We start from the raw sequence: 14,680 nt of genomic DNA on the forward strand, positions 1-14,680 counted from the left end.
TCACCCCTAATTTGATCTTTTTCACATATTCAATTACATATCTAATAAATTTTCTTCTCATAGTGTCCTTTTAGAACCATAGATATTATGCTTTGTCAGAAAGAGGTGATATTTGTGTAAATATTGATTGGATAAGATATTTTACAATGTGATGATACAGATACGTACATTGATGAAGGTGTTATCTGGTTTTAGAGCTTTGTTTACAGAAAAATGTCAATAGACGTAAAGGTTTAAATTATGATCAAAGATTTTTTGGCGGTGGTGACAAGGAAGCTTAAAGGTTCAGTTTTATACGTGCACCTTCTGTAGTTTGTTGCTCTGAGTGAAGAGTAATATGGTGTAAATTGTGGTGATTAATGTGTGTTTACATCTCGTAGTCAAGTTAGGCTTAAGGTTTGTCTAACGAAAAAGAGTCTTAAATATTATACCTTTCAGTATCATCAAATCTCATGTACACCCATGTCCAAAATTATTGTCGCATGTCTATAAATATGTTGTTGTAGGAATATAATTTGATAACGAATTCGCCCGGTATTTCTTATAATGTTAGTATGTGTATAATCGATAAAGACATGTATGTAGCAAATGTCATGTCAAAATACCATTAAATAAGAACAATAAAACGAAAATAAAACTTTCTTGCCCATTTAGCAACATTTTGTTTTACTAATTCTAATTTTCGTATTTATAATTCTTTTCCTATGAAATTTACCATAAATATACACTTCCCGATTATACACATAGTATCAGTGTTAAAAGTACCCTGCAAAATCATTATCAAATTATATTCTAACAAGAAGACAGTTATAGATATGCAACAATCATTTTGGACATGAGTGTACATTTAAAAGTTACCACTGACAGGAATTTCATTCATAGAGGTCAGTTATATATCACTGGATTCATAGACCTTAGCTATGTTGAAAATTTTCATATACGAGGGAGAGTTAGAAACTAAGGTTACAAAGGAGTTTCGTCTATTTTAGAGGAATGATGAGTATGTAGTAATTTTAATACATGGAGTTGATGACTGTGCAGAGTTTCAGCTACCCGCCACCTACAGCGCTAGTTGAATGTAAAGACAAATGGCGATTCGTTTGGAAAACTGGTCTTGAAGAAGTGCGGTCAGTTATTCGATTTCTGTGGGCGAAACATGTAACCGTGGCTGAAATTCACCGGCAGCTGGTAGAGATACAGGGAGAGACTGTAATGTCTCTTCAGTATGTCCAAGAATGGTGTCGGAAGTTTGCGGCTGTAGAGAAAACGTCAACGGCGAGGAGCGCAGGAGACTACCACGCTGCTGAAGCAGTTTTGTTAGATCATCGACCACTCTTCCTACAGCCCAGACCTCGCTCCAAGTGTCTTTTACTTGTTCCCGCACATGAGGGAGCTCCTAGGAGGCCTTTGCTTCAGACGAGGACGTGAAACACTTTATGACAACGTGGCTGAACACGCAAAGACAGGATTTTTACCAGGAGAGAATCTTCAAATTCATCCCACGATGCGATAAATGCCTCAGTGATATAGAGACTATGTCGAAAGTAACGTAATGTATGTACTATCTGTTGGCTTTATTGGTTGTATGAAATAATATATACACATTTCACTGTAGGCTTTCTAACTTTACTTTCTGATCTCCCCTCGTAACAGTCCTAACCGGTGACTTGTCATTTCCGTATATTCTTATTTCCATTTTAGCTCAAATTTCATTAAATTCTAGTTCTACCAAGCATATTTTGGTTGTTATTCCCCGCAATCACATTTCAATTATTTTTCATCCCATTTCATACTTTTGTGATTTTTAAATAATTTATTCGACAGGTTGGTCAAAATTTACTCAACGAATCACTAATTACACTTAAAGGACTTACAAAATATTCTTAAAAACTGTTTCGCCATTCCTATATATGTTTGTCATTCTTCGTTTACATTTCACACCTCCGACAAGCATAATGAGAACTAATAATTTTCAATTTTTTTAAGTTCAATACTTACATTTCTCTCAATCATCAAAGATTTTTCATGTGTGTATATATACACATCTATTTCATTCTATGATTCTTTTATGGGTTTTCTCATGTTTTATTATACTAATATGATCTGTAACAGAAACAGTTATTCAAAACAAAATCAAATCTTATATACTATAACCAGTGGCGTATTTACGATTTTGTTTCGGGAGGGGCTTTGCTAACTTTCGGGGGGGCTTTGCCTGAAAATGTGAAAATTCTGCAAGATATTTCATATACTTTACTATAGTAAGTAAGATTTCGGGGGGGGGGGCTTAAGCCCGGAAGCCACCCCCCTAAATACGCCACTGACTATAACATATTCGAACTTATAATCTAATTTTTTATAAATATTCGGTCACAACGTTGCCCACCATAAACTGATTGACCTGTCATACCCTATGCATTATTATTATTATTAATATTTATTGTGTTATTACTACTGGTTGTAGTTTAGGCAAGTTTAACGTAATAGGAGTTTGAAACTTTAAGTTGTACTTACCATTCGCAAGCACTGATGAAAATACTGCGTGAAATATACTGATACGATGTACTTCAAGCACAAAAGGGCTGTATTGGATGACAAGATCGTTACTCGTTGGCGTGGGTACAATAATAAATATGATACCACCACCACCGAACCTGCAAAGTGAAACAAAAGGACATTAATTAATACCTTTTGTGAACTTCAGATTAAGTATGTTTAGTCCTTGAAACAATTCCCTTAGTATGAGGTTTGATTTTTTTTTTTTTGTATAATTGTTAAACGATATACGTAGATTTAACATAGCAATATCTACAGGGGAGAGCACTAAGTTACTACACATACGTTATGGTAATACACTATGTAGCTGTATGCAAATTTCACTCTGTGGGACCCAGGGGCGGATCCAGAAGAGGAAACTTTTTCTTATTTTATATACAAACAAAACCCATCCCAGAGTTTGGAGCTCTTAAAAGTGGCTCTAAGTAGAAGTATTACAACCCACAGCCCCCCAGAAGTCCGTCCTGGATCCGTCCCTGGTGGACCAAATATCCAAGTGTGGGATCGTACGAAATATGCTTTCCTAAGGCAAATTGAAAAAGCACTATACGTGAATCAGATGCTGCCCCCTCCTTGTTGGTTTGGAGTGTAACGAGCAAGTCTTTCGTGCACGGAGTCCCTAATGGAGAAACTTTGAAATTTGAGCTCATTACGGTATTTTAAACTATAGGTCCACATCTTATATACTCTTGGTGCCGAAAAGAAAAGGTAAACTGTAATTCAACCAACCAATCGGCTATAAGTTTACCTGACCAGAAGTTTGTAGCACACCCCAAAATTATCGTGAATATCATTGATTCGAAATAATAGTAATAATAATAAAATGTTACGTTTTTGCCATGCATTGCCATACATGGCGCTCTTTCATACTTACTATATACGAAAAAGATTGAAACAGATTCTAATATATTTTGTTTATACCATGAGACTAAATCCACGTGTTTATCACCCACATAGTTAATATTCTCTAACATGCGCTGCTCATTTATCTCAAAAGCTACTGCTTACTACTTAATTAGTTTTAAATCATCCTCATCCAATAATCCCTAAATTTCTTATCCTAGAAGAATCTACGCAAGAAACGGATTTCGTACCGACATGGCATTGAGTTGTCTTTAGAACGTTTTAATCTTCCTCTTTTGATGGATAAAATTTGATTAAGCTGGAAGTATGTACAAGAAATCTTAATAAAGATTAGAATTCTTTAACAGTAAATTAGTACAAAATAATACATGTTTAATAACTCTTATCCTTAAGAGAGCTTATTTTTCTTCTTTGAACTTCCCAAGTACAGAAAACTTTGAGAGAGTTTAACCAGCTCCAGATTATAACATCAATCTTTTCATCCATGGATGAAACTTTGGTTATCATGTCCTTTGAAGACGATGATAATTTAGTTCTTGCTTCACACATTTCCTTTGAATTAGCGAAGGACAAAGAGCGAAGGAAATTTGAATTAATACGATAATCCCATAGAAGGATGAGAGAAATTAAGGAGAACTGTCAGTTACAAAATCAAAACCTTCGTATGTGAATATAATACTGCAAACATTACCTCAAAGAAAAGAAAAAAAATGAAATGAAATCTTTGAGTTTTACGTCCCACGGTTATGCCGGTTAGGCTAAAGGAGACGGTGATGATGAGAGATGAGTGAAATGGTGGAATGAAGAAAGTGGGAGGAAACGGGAGAACCCCGAGAAAACCCACGAGCACGATGTTTGTCCACCACAAAGTTCACTTGGCGGGGTCTGGGATCGAACCCGGGACCACAAGCACCAGAGGTGAACGCTCTACCACTGAGCCACCGCGCCCCCTCTCAAAGAAAAGAATATCAGAAATTAAAAAAAAGAAAACTACTCCTAAATTGGCAATTTCACATTTTGTACAGGGTGCGGCAGGTATTTGAGAACACACATCATGGAAGAGACAAAATTCTGTATGTTATATTTACAAATTCTTTATTTTGCAGACAAACATAGCAGAACCTAGGCTGACCCAGGAAATTATCGAAGAGGCATGATGTTATCGTCTCCTTGCCTGTAGATCATTTTGATTAAGAGATCCCTGCATTCCTGAAAGTTGCCTGGTCACTTATCTTCAAAGCTTGAAGAGAACTGAGGGCTGCCAGAGTGGTGTGGCCACCGTTTTCCGATGGAGACAAAATTGTGAACACTCAGAGGTTGTCAGGACGCCGGAATTCGTCTGTTCTGTTAAGCTGCCACCGACAAGGTTCCTCGGAAGTCCATTTAAACACATGCCAGAGGGTTGCCGATTGACGAGGCTACTATTCAACATGTGATTTTTGAAAACTTTCGTTTCAAGTCATTCATATTGCGGAGGGAACAGTTCTTGTTCAACAGAACCGGAGAGAAAAGACTGACGAGAGCCAAGTACTTCTTGCACAAGCTGAAATATCGGGAAGAGCCAGGAATTAGGAATGCTTTGTTTTTACTTTGATAAGAAAAAATAAATGGACTTGAAAATGAACTGCAAAAATGATCGGAGCCTATTTAAAAGCCACGAGGAGATTCCGATCGTCATGCACACTGAATTTCCAGCGTCAGTGATTGTTCTTGCGGTCGTGAACAGTTAAGGCGACATTGTACCTTTACGTTTGGTTCGTAAAAGAGACAGAATCAACGCCGTTGCTTTCACCGAGGTGTTGAGCACGATTGTAAAAATTTGGACTACTGTCGTAGCATGTGGGAGGCCGTAGCAGAACTTCTGTCCATCCCATACGGTGAACGCAACCCAACTTTCATGACCATGCCACTCCCAATATGTAGTCTCCCCGGGTTACATGTGTAGCACCGAAACGACATACAAATCTTATAACCACGCAATAACAATCATTTTCTTAAAAATGTATCGGGGAAAACCGTCATACGATTGAAACGGCACAGGAACGAAATCTGTAGGGTCGATACTATTCGGAATATATTCACGTCCTGCACCTTGAATTTGCGGATATAAACAAATGCGAAGATAAATAATTCTAATAGTTGAATTTCAACGGAATAATATTTGTATGATACTTTGCAATGTAAATTTTTATGTATGCTAAGTTGGAGCACAGGAAGTACATAAAATTACAATTTGAAGACGGTCAGCATTGAATTTGCATTTCGAAATTTTGAATTTTTGAAAGAAGTATTACTCTTCTGCTTTGCGACCTAGTGTGAATTATAAACAGTGCTTTATTCTCAATCTTAACAGAAAGTTCTTTAAAAGATGGAGCATCCAAACTTACATCCTCCGGTTCTGCACTATTACACCACATTTTTTTAAATGGCAATTTCCAAAATTTAAGAAGAAATTTTATATACCCTTCCAAAACTTAACGCGTGGGCCAAGGTAACTCTTCTAAAATCAAGAGCCCATTAACCTCTATGTCATCATACCATGTGATTGTCACGTCACATATCTGAGACTCATGGATCCGTGATTATTTATATGATACATTACCAAAACTTATTTTAATCCATTCCTTTACCTCTTTATCTCCCTTCCATTGCTCTTCATGTCATCTCTGTTCTTTTCTCCATTGTAAGAGTATCTTAGTTTCGGAAAGGGAACGTACAATCTGCTACTGTGCCACAATTTACTCTTAACTTATATTAACAACTGAGTACCTCCACATTCATAAGGATATGTTCCTCTTAGTTAGGCTTAAGCATCTATACAAAACTAAACAAAGATATATTTATTACTCTCTAAATTCACATTCCGTATATGATTATCTGATTCTAATCGTGTTCCAACTAATTCTTATATAATCATATTAACATAATGAGAGAAAGATATTTCGCTATATGAGAGTACATACAAGGTTCCATCAGTCCTAACCCATTTTGAACTGATTGCAATCCAACATAATTTATTTTTACAGTATCTATCCTGACAACCAATATTCTATATAGAGGCATGTGCCAGTATTCCGTAACGTTTTGTGTCCCTAGACTTGTAACCTCGTTCCCAACAAAATAGACCCGACTTCAACATCAAACTTGGCCAGAACTTATCATATGCAAAATACCTATGTTTGACCAACATTGTTATTCTTAAAACACACGAGGTAAATATTTTTCATTTTCCATTTTAGAATCATATATTTATCGGTAGAGCCAATATGTTCTGGAAATAATTCCTTTAATTGACTGATTAAAGATTAGTAAACCTTTTCAGCGTCAAGGTTATGAGTGGCAATATACGTACTGGTGGATGTAGGGTGCCAACTACTGCTTGGGATTTTATAAAACAATAATATCCAGAATGATGCTCTGTGATTTAACAGTTTGCTGTTCGGATTCTCACTGTCAGTAAACTCTTCACATAGAGCAAAGAGAAGGCAGTAAACTCCTCACGCTGAGCAAAGAGAAGGCAGTAAACTCCTCACGCTGAGCAAAGAGAAGGCAGTACACTTCTTACACAGAGCAAAGAAAAGACAGTAAACTCCTCACACAGAACAAAGAGAAGGCAGTAAACTCCTCACACAGAGCAAAGAGAAGGCAGTAAACTCCTTACGCTGAGCAAAGAGAAGGCAGTACACTTCTTACACAGAGCAAAGAAAAGACAGTAAACTCTTCACACAGAACAAAGAGAAGGCAGTAAACTCCTCACACAGAGCAAAGAGAAGGCAGTAAACTCCTCACGCTGAGCAAAGAGAAGGCAGTACACTTCTTACACAGAGCAAAGAAAAGACAGTAAACTCCTCACACAGAACAAAGAGAAGGCAGTAAACTCCTCACACAGAGCAAAGAGAAGGCAGTAAACTCCTTACGCTGAGCAAAGAGAAGGCAGTACACTTCTTACACAGAGCAAAGAAAAGACAGTAAACTCTTCACACAGAACAAAGAGAAGGCAGTAAACTCCTCACACAGAGCAAAGAGAAGGCAGTAAACTCCTCACGCTGAGCAAAGAGAAGGCAGTACACTTCTTACACAGAGCAAAGAAAAGACAGTAAACTCCTCACACAGAACAAAGAGAAGGCAGTAAACTCCTCACACAGAGCAAAGGGAAGGCAGTAAACTCCTCACACAGAGCAAAGAGAAGGCAGTAAACTCCTTACGCTGAGCAAAGAGAAGGCAGTACACTTCTTACACAGAGCAAAGAAAAGACAGTAAACTCCTCACACAGAACAAAGAGAAGGCAGTAAACTCCTCACACAGAACAAAGAGAAGGCAGTAAACTCCTCACACAGAGCAAAGAGAAGGCAGTAAACTCCTCACGCTGAGCAAAGAGAAGGCAGTACACTTCTTACACAGAGCAAAGAAAAGACAGTAAACTCCTCACACAGAACAAAGAGAAGGCAGTAAACTCCTCACACAGAGCAAAGAGAAGGCAGTAAACTCCTTACGCTGAGCAAAGAGAAGGCAGTACACTTCTTACACAGAGCAAAGAAAAGACAGTAAACTCTTCACACAGAACAAAGAGAAGGCAGTAAACTCCTCACACAGAGCAAAGAGAAGGCAGTAAACTCCTCACGCTGAGCAAAGAGAAGGCAGTACACTTCTTACACAGAGCAAAGAAAAGACAGTAAACTCCTCACACAGAACAAAGAGAAGGCAGTAAACTCCTCACACAGAGCAAAGAGAAGGCAGTAAACTCCTTACGCTGAGCAAAGAGAAGGCAGTACACTTCTTACACAGAGCAAAGAAAAGACAGTAAACTCCTCATACAAAACAAAGAGAAGGCAGTAAACTCTTCACACAGAGCAAAGGGAAGGCAGTAAACTCTTCACACAGAGCAAAAAGAAGGCAGTAAACTCCTCGCACAGAGCAAAGAGAAATCAGCAAACCTAGCGTTGATAGTAACCAGTTGCAACAGATAAACAAATAGTCATGCCTAATGCCAATCTTTTTTTTTTTCATTCTATCTACCTTGTTACCTCCTCGTTACTATTCTCTTTCTCCTGGCTCTGATCGTAAAAGGCCGCTCCTACGTCATATACTGGCGAATTTGAAATGACTGTTTTAAAACACATCTCACTCAACTTAAATTCATTGTTTTAAAAAGTGTAAGGTAACAGCTGTTTCAAATCGCTTTGAGTAAAGACATGAATTCACAATGCTTTTATTTTCTAGTAAATTTTGTCAAATCGTTTAGGAAAAATCTTTCGTTTCACGTATATAGTTTACAAGCTCATGGAACAATATCCCTCAAAACAATACAATAAGGAAAGAAAGATAGAAGGAAAGAAAACATGGGCTATGGCAAGAATGTTACGTTTTCTTTTCATGTGTGTAAAACTGAAGAAACGACTTTTCTTAAATGTTAGAATTATACTTCACGGTCTCCACATTTGTCCTGGAAAAGATGGTGGTATTCATGAGGAATTCCTAGCCAAACTCTGGAAACAGCTTTTGCACCTAACAAGAGAACTAAAAGACAGCGAACAAGATATATTGGAAATGGAAGAACTCCTGGTGATAACGGTTGCTTTTTTATATATACCATTGGTATTAGGGACTATAAAAGTCAAATTGGTTTAGCCCAAGTAACATGGAATCTTTTTTAGCATTACAGAAATGCAATTCTATTCTGCCACACCACTATTTTACGGTTTGTACAAAAGTCCTAAAACGATAAGGCAGAAATCAAGAAACAATGCCTAAGTCTTTTCCGGATAACAAAAAAATATTTTATGTATGAGTAGATTGTAAGTAGTATAAATATCTATGCGGTTTGTAGACCTTAAGAAAGCAAAGTGTTGCCCTTAAATACTATCTTACTTAACTTTTGATTTTATGCATAGTGCGTTTTCGGAAGAAAGATAAATAATTTGGTGGTAGTAATTACTTGAAGTAAAACAAGTCTAGTAACTATAATAGCTTTACTTCAGTAACTTAAAGTAGAATGAAAACAACCTCTGAGGAAAGCACAATGTTTTACTAAAATAATTCATGTGTAACAGTTTGACCAGCTAGCTATATGATGAAGCCAAGAGGCATAGATATTTGACCAAACAGTTATTCTTTAATTATTTTAGTAAAACGTTGTTTTGCTCAGAGAATATTTTAATACAAGTTCTTATAAAGTATATAAGAACTTGTCTTAAAATATTCTCTGAGCAAAACATGACGTTTTACTGGAATAATTAAAGAATAACAGTTTAGTCAAATATCTATACCTCTTGGCTTCATCATATAGCTAGCTGGTGAAACTGTTACACATGAATTATTTTAGTAAAACATTGTGCTTTCCTCAGAATTTTCACAGGAACACTGTTCGTCGCAAAGACCACAAATATAAATTGTTACATTCTAAAATCATAACAAAAAAACTGCAAAAAACATATAGGTATGCAACGAGAAAATAGTCTAATCCATTTGCTCCCATTAATTCACTGGCACACCGTAATTCGAGATTCGAGACTATCCATTCCGAGATTCCTTATTAGGAAGTACATTCTAGAAAAAAAAATATATGTACCGAATTTGCAGACGTTTGTTTCTTCCACAATCAAAATATGTTAATATTAATTCCAAACATAGTATTTCGTTATTTGTTCAACCAATAACTATTTACGACATTTCAAAATTGCAATCATTCGTAAATGGTCATTTCTCCGCCGCAAGATTCAGAAATGTGATATGGTTTACATTTTTAAAAATATGTTCTCGAAAGAAATTTCTAATGAATAGGTAGCTCACACATTCTCTATAATATCATTCGAGTTGGCATATTATGTTCAAATGTATGGGTCAAATTTAAATTTTCTTCCAGAAAAAAAGGATTTATTAAGCATATACAGACGTATTGAAATTATCAGACTCAACATTCAGTTTTTGAATAATTTACTGTTCTTACAACATTACGTCAGAAAATGCGTTTAAACTTAGTCCAAATTACTGTTCTGTGACTCTGTTCTAATTTCTTGTGGTCATGGCACATGCTTTTCAATATCAATTAAACAAATGCGTACGTGACATTTAAATATAAATACCATACAGTGAGTGTATCTAAATTGGAAACAAAAATGAAATGGAATACTTACAAGAAAGAATGATCTCTCATACAAAGATTACTATTTCATATGAAATTCGTTATTCTTTATTAAGTCTTTCATCCTTTGTGGTATGCTACGATATACGAGATTAGCACATTTTGGCTTCAATTCAGCATCATGATACCACAAATTGTTGATGTCCTCGATTAATTGATGTTTGGTTGTAATATGCTTCTTCAATAGTTTTTCTCTCATGAATCTCCAAGAGTTTTCAATCGGGTTCATATCTGGACTATTGCTTGGCTACGGAAGAACACTAATTTCGTTGTTCTCGAAGAATTTTGTCACTGTTTTGCCCCGGTGGCATGAGGCTCCATTATGTATAAAGATGAAGTATGCGTCATCAAACCAGACTGCAGTCTGGAGAAGCAGTTCTTCTTAAGGAACTTGTAGGTATTGGTCATGCTTCATTGTTCCCTCTTTTATATACAATTTCCCCAGGCCCGAAGACAGACATCACACCCCAGACCATAACTGAAGTAGGATGCTTCACTGTTCGTTGGAGGCATTTCAACTTGAATTCCTCGCCAGGTCGATATCGCAAATATTGTGAACATTCATCGAACACGAAGACACATGATTCATCACTGAAACATCTATTCTCCAATCATCAGCAATCCAATGTTTTAGGCCTCGTGTCCATTCGAGGCACTTATTTGCCATGATAGGAGTAATTTTTGCTTTCTTTCTTGGCCTGAGTGCTTTTATTCCCTCAGCACAAACAATTCTTCGAACATTTTCAGGCGAAATGTCTACACCATACTCAGCCATTTTTATGCTTAAGTCTCTAGAAATTGCATTTCTGTTCCCAAGAGCCAATCTGTTTAGTTTTCTAATACCTCTTAGCGATAGCTTTGGTTTTCGCCTACAAACTTCCCAACCCTATTTTGCTGTTACATTTGCTTCTTGCTCATCGCAACGGAGATTTTACTCACAGATTTTTGCCCTATCTCAACTCTACTAGCAATTTGTCGTTGTGTATATCTTCCTTCCGCCAGAAGTGTTTTGACAAGTTCGACATTACGCTGAGAAAGATCTCTGGCTTTTCCCATTATGTTGTGATTACAGGACTTCACAGAATAAAAGATTAATACACAAAACACGTTACGATAACTTTAAACTGGCCTATTCTAACTGTTGAACGCTTTGATTGTCGTAATTGCTTACGACTGCAACCAATACTTCGGATTATAACTTGTTAATAGAAACCACAATAATAGTCTACAACTGAAATACCACTTTTAGAACTTCCTCCCTTTTACTAATGCCATCTGATGTTCAACGGTGATATCACCACTTCAACTATACAGTAAACAAATGAAGGATCCTATGTAGGTGATTAACCATTAAATTACATGTTGTAGAACTCCGAAATTAGGACTGAAACATTAACTTTGCAGTTTTCAAGCGTACGTTTGTACTTTTCCTTGATTACAAGGTACCGTATTACCGAGTGATATAAACTGTAATTTCTGATTGTTGTCTGTAATATGTTCTATGTCTATCAGGTGCTTGAGAAAGGTTTCACATATTCATACTATACAGATTAGCTACGGAAAATTTATTATCTTTTAAAAATGTAAATTTATCCTAGATGAAACAGAGACTGACAGAGAGTTGTTACTCGTAGGTGAATCAAGTTAATTAAATAGCGGTTGTGGTTGGTTTACAAAGAACGATTTGTCGTGCAATGCTGTTCATATGATACTCACTCAGATGGTGATTGAAAGATTACTGTGTGTATTTACAGTGGTGGAACTTAGTTGGGTACAAGTTAAGACATTGAGATTAGATTATCGTATATTTAAATGTGGAAGAATATTGAATATTTAATTGAGTGGTGAACTGAACTTACTATTACGAAAATATGTGGTCCGTTAATGTTACATATGAGTAATAAATGGAATCTGAGTTTGATATTTAGTATTTCAGATGTGTTCACTTGATTGTAAGTGAATTTCTTTTAATAGTTTTCATTTATGAAATGTGAAATTACCATTTAATTAACCACATTTATTGCTGTTCTTTTCATTATTCGTTAACTGATATATACCTGTATTTTTAAAGAACCAATAATGCTAACCTGATATAGTGTTCCCATATGCCCGTATTTTATACGGACTGTTTGTATTTTTGGGTCCGTGTTCGTATCGTACAAAGCATGAAATAGGAAAATTGTCCGTATTTGACAGTTTTTGGAGCTGCCCAAAAATTTGAGTCGGGAATTGCTAAATTCACGGGCAGAAAGAACTGTATCTATCATATAACATATTTAGTTACTGTTAATCAAGTGGGTTATGTTTTTAAAAAGTCTCTCATTTTTCCATTTGAGGGTTATTTTAGTGAGATTTAATATACGCGATTTAATTGCATGATTTATTATATTTGTGTTAAGAAAAAACACATAAAACATGTTAGTTTCCAATAGTGTTTTAAGTATTATGGTAAACCATTTTGTGATAACCTAAAAAGTTATTTTTAGAGTCAGAAATTTCAAAATATTTATTCTGTGTTAGGCACCATATCTTTGATGGGTCGTCATTTTAAGGCTTATTCGTATTTTGGATCAAAACATTATGGCAACCCTAACCTGATAGAACTTACGCATAACACTGTCCACTTATTAACTGTCACATTGTGCGATGAACATCCAGATCCCTTAAAACATTGATGGGTAAACTTGATTTTAGGAGGGACACATGGATAAAAGAAGAAAAATTTACACGGGTCAACATAATTTATTGAAAACTAATTCATCACTTGTGTTTCAAGTGTTATTTTCCTGTGTGCGTGCTCTAATAGCAGAGTTTCATTTACTGTTAAGTGACCGTCTAGACGGTTATATAGAGCATAGTTATTGTACATGTGCGAGGAAAGCATTCATATTACTGATAAAAAATTATTTGCATTGTGGAACATTTGGACTGAGAAAGGGAAATTTTGATGTTCTGAAGGGATTTTATGCTGCATCAGGTTGGCAGCACTGACCGAAGATTAAATACAAAGTTCTCTGTTTCTTCTTTTTTTCCGATCTTGAAGTTGTCAATTGTTTATCATCAAAGCAAATACATATTTATCACAATTGAATGCTCCCTTAGGGCTGCCATCTACTGAGACAAAGCCGTTTTTTGTTCTTTTTTGTCAGTAAGGTTCTATCACCTAAGGAGAAATAGTAGAAGTAACTCGTAACTTGCATCCACTAAAAAATTTCATCATCACCAGGATTAATACAACCCTTAATAAAGGACATGTTTTCATGACATCCCCATGGATGTCACTGGCATGTTGCAACGGAGTATTTTATGACGCCCATAAGGATGTCGCTGGTTCGCAAGAGATTAAACTGAGATGCGTTGATTATCAGTAGTAAAGATAAATTTAACAGTTAAATTCATATTGCATGCCACGTAGAACCTATCAGGAGCTGCATCTGAACCGCGGGCCATATTTTGCCCACCATTGTCTTAACCCATAGGATTTTGTAATCATCTGCGTTTATAAAATTTAAGTTGGAAATATAAACACAATTTATCCTTTCTTTGTTTAGAGCTTCAATGCAAAGTTCACAGTATAAAAACCTTGTTTCCTTTTTCATTAAAATCTTTCTGTAGGTAGAGAAAAAGAAAGGATAAAGGGAAATCTCATTAAAGATGTCTTATAGAACAATAACAAATATGTCATATAGAAGCAAAAGTCTATCCTTTCTGTCTGCAAAAGTGGTGGCACAGCTTCAGGTAGGTGAAGAAAGAAACGGAAAAAAAATAAACGAATGAAGGTTTCCGTGTTATTTTACCTGTCACATAACTCGTTGTAGAACGAGAATATCTAGTTCAAGTTATCTTTCCCTTCCAGCTGCCACGGGAAACAAAAGGTGAGACGAACTGATACGGCGTCGTCGTCTGTACGAACTGTTCCTGGTGCAAGACGGAACAATAACTTTTAGTTTTCGTCTCCGTCTACAACAGATTTCTCACCCAGACACTACCTAATTCAGCTCGAAGAAGAGATGAACAGAGAGACTGAATACATATACCATGCTTCTTGTCTCTGTCGAGAAAGTAGTATCATTGGCTGAATGAAAGTCTGTTTTCTCTATTATGAAACTGTGGTAGTGG

The 14,680-nt window shown here is 36.2% G+C and overlaps 1 protein-coding gene across 1 annotated transcript in view; it reads right to left on the bottom strand.

The window, feature by feature from the left end:
* The window catches only part of LOC145671158 (uncharacterized), a 2,642,835-nt gene that overhangs the window by 2,281,643 nt on the left and 346,512 nt on the right, over positions 1–14,680 (bottom strand). The window contains exon 2 of the mRNA XM_081739993.1: positions 2,515–2,654. The gene's annotated coding sequence lies outside the window, so the exon portion shown is untranslated. The remainder of the gene's footprint in view (positions 1–2,514; positions 2,655–14,680) is intronic.

Source organism: Thermobia domestica, chromosome 15 (genome assembly GCF_964235325.1).
Source record: "Thermobia domestica chromosome 15, izTheDome1.hap1.1, whole genome shotgun sequence".
In the NCBI taxonomy this organism is placed as follows: domain Eukaryota; kingdom Metazoa; phylum Arthropoda; class Insecta; order Zygentoma; family Lepismatidae; genus Thermobia; species Thermobia domestica.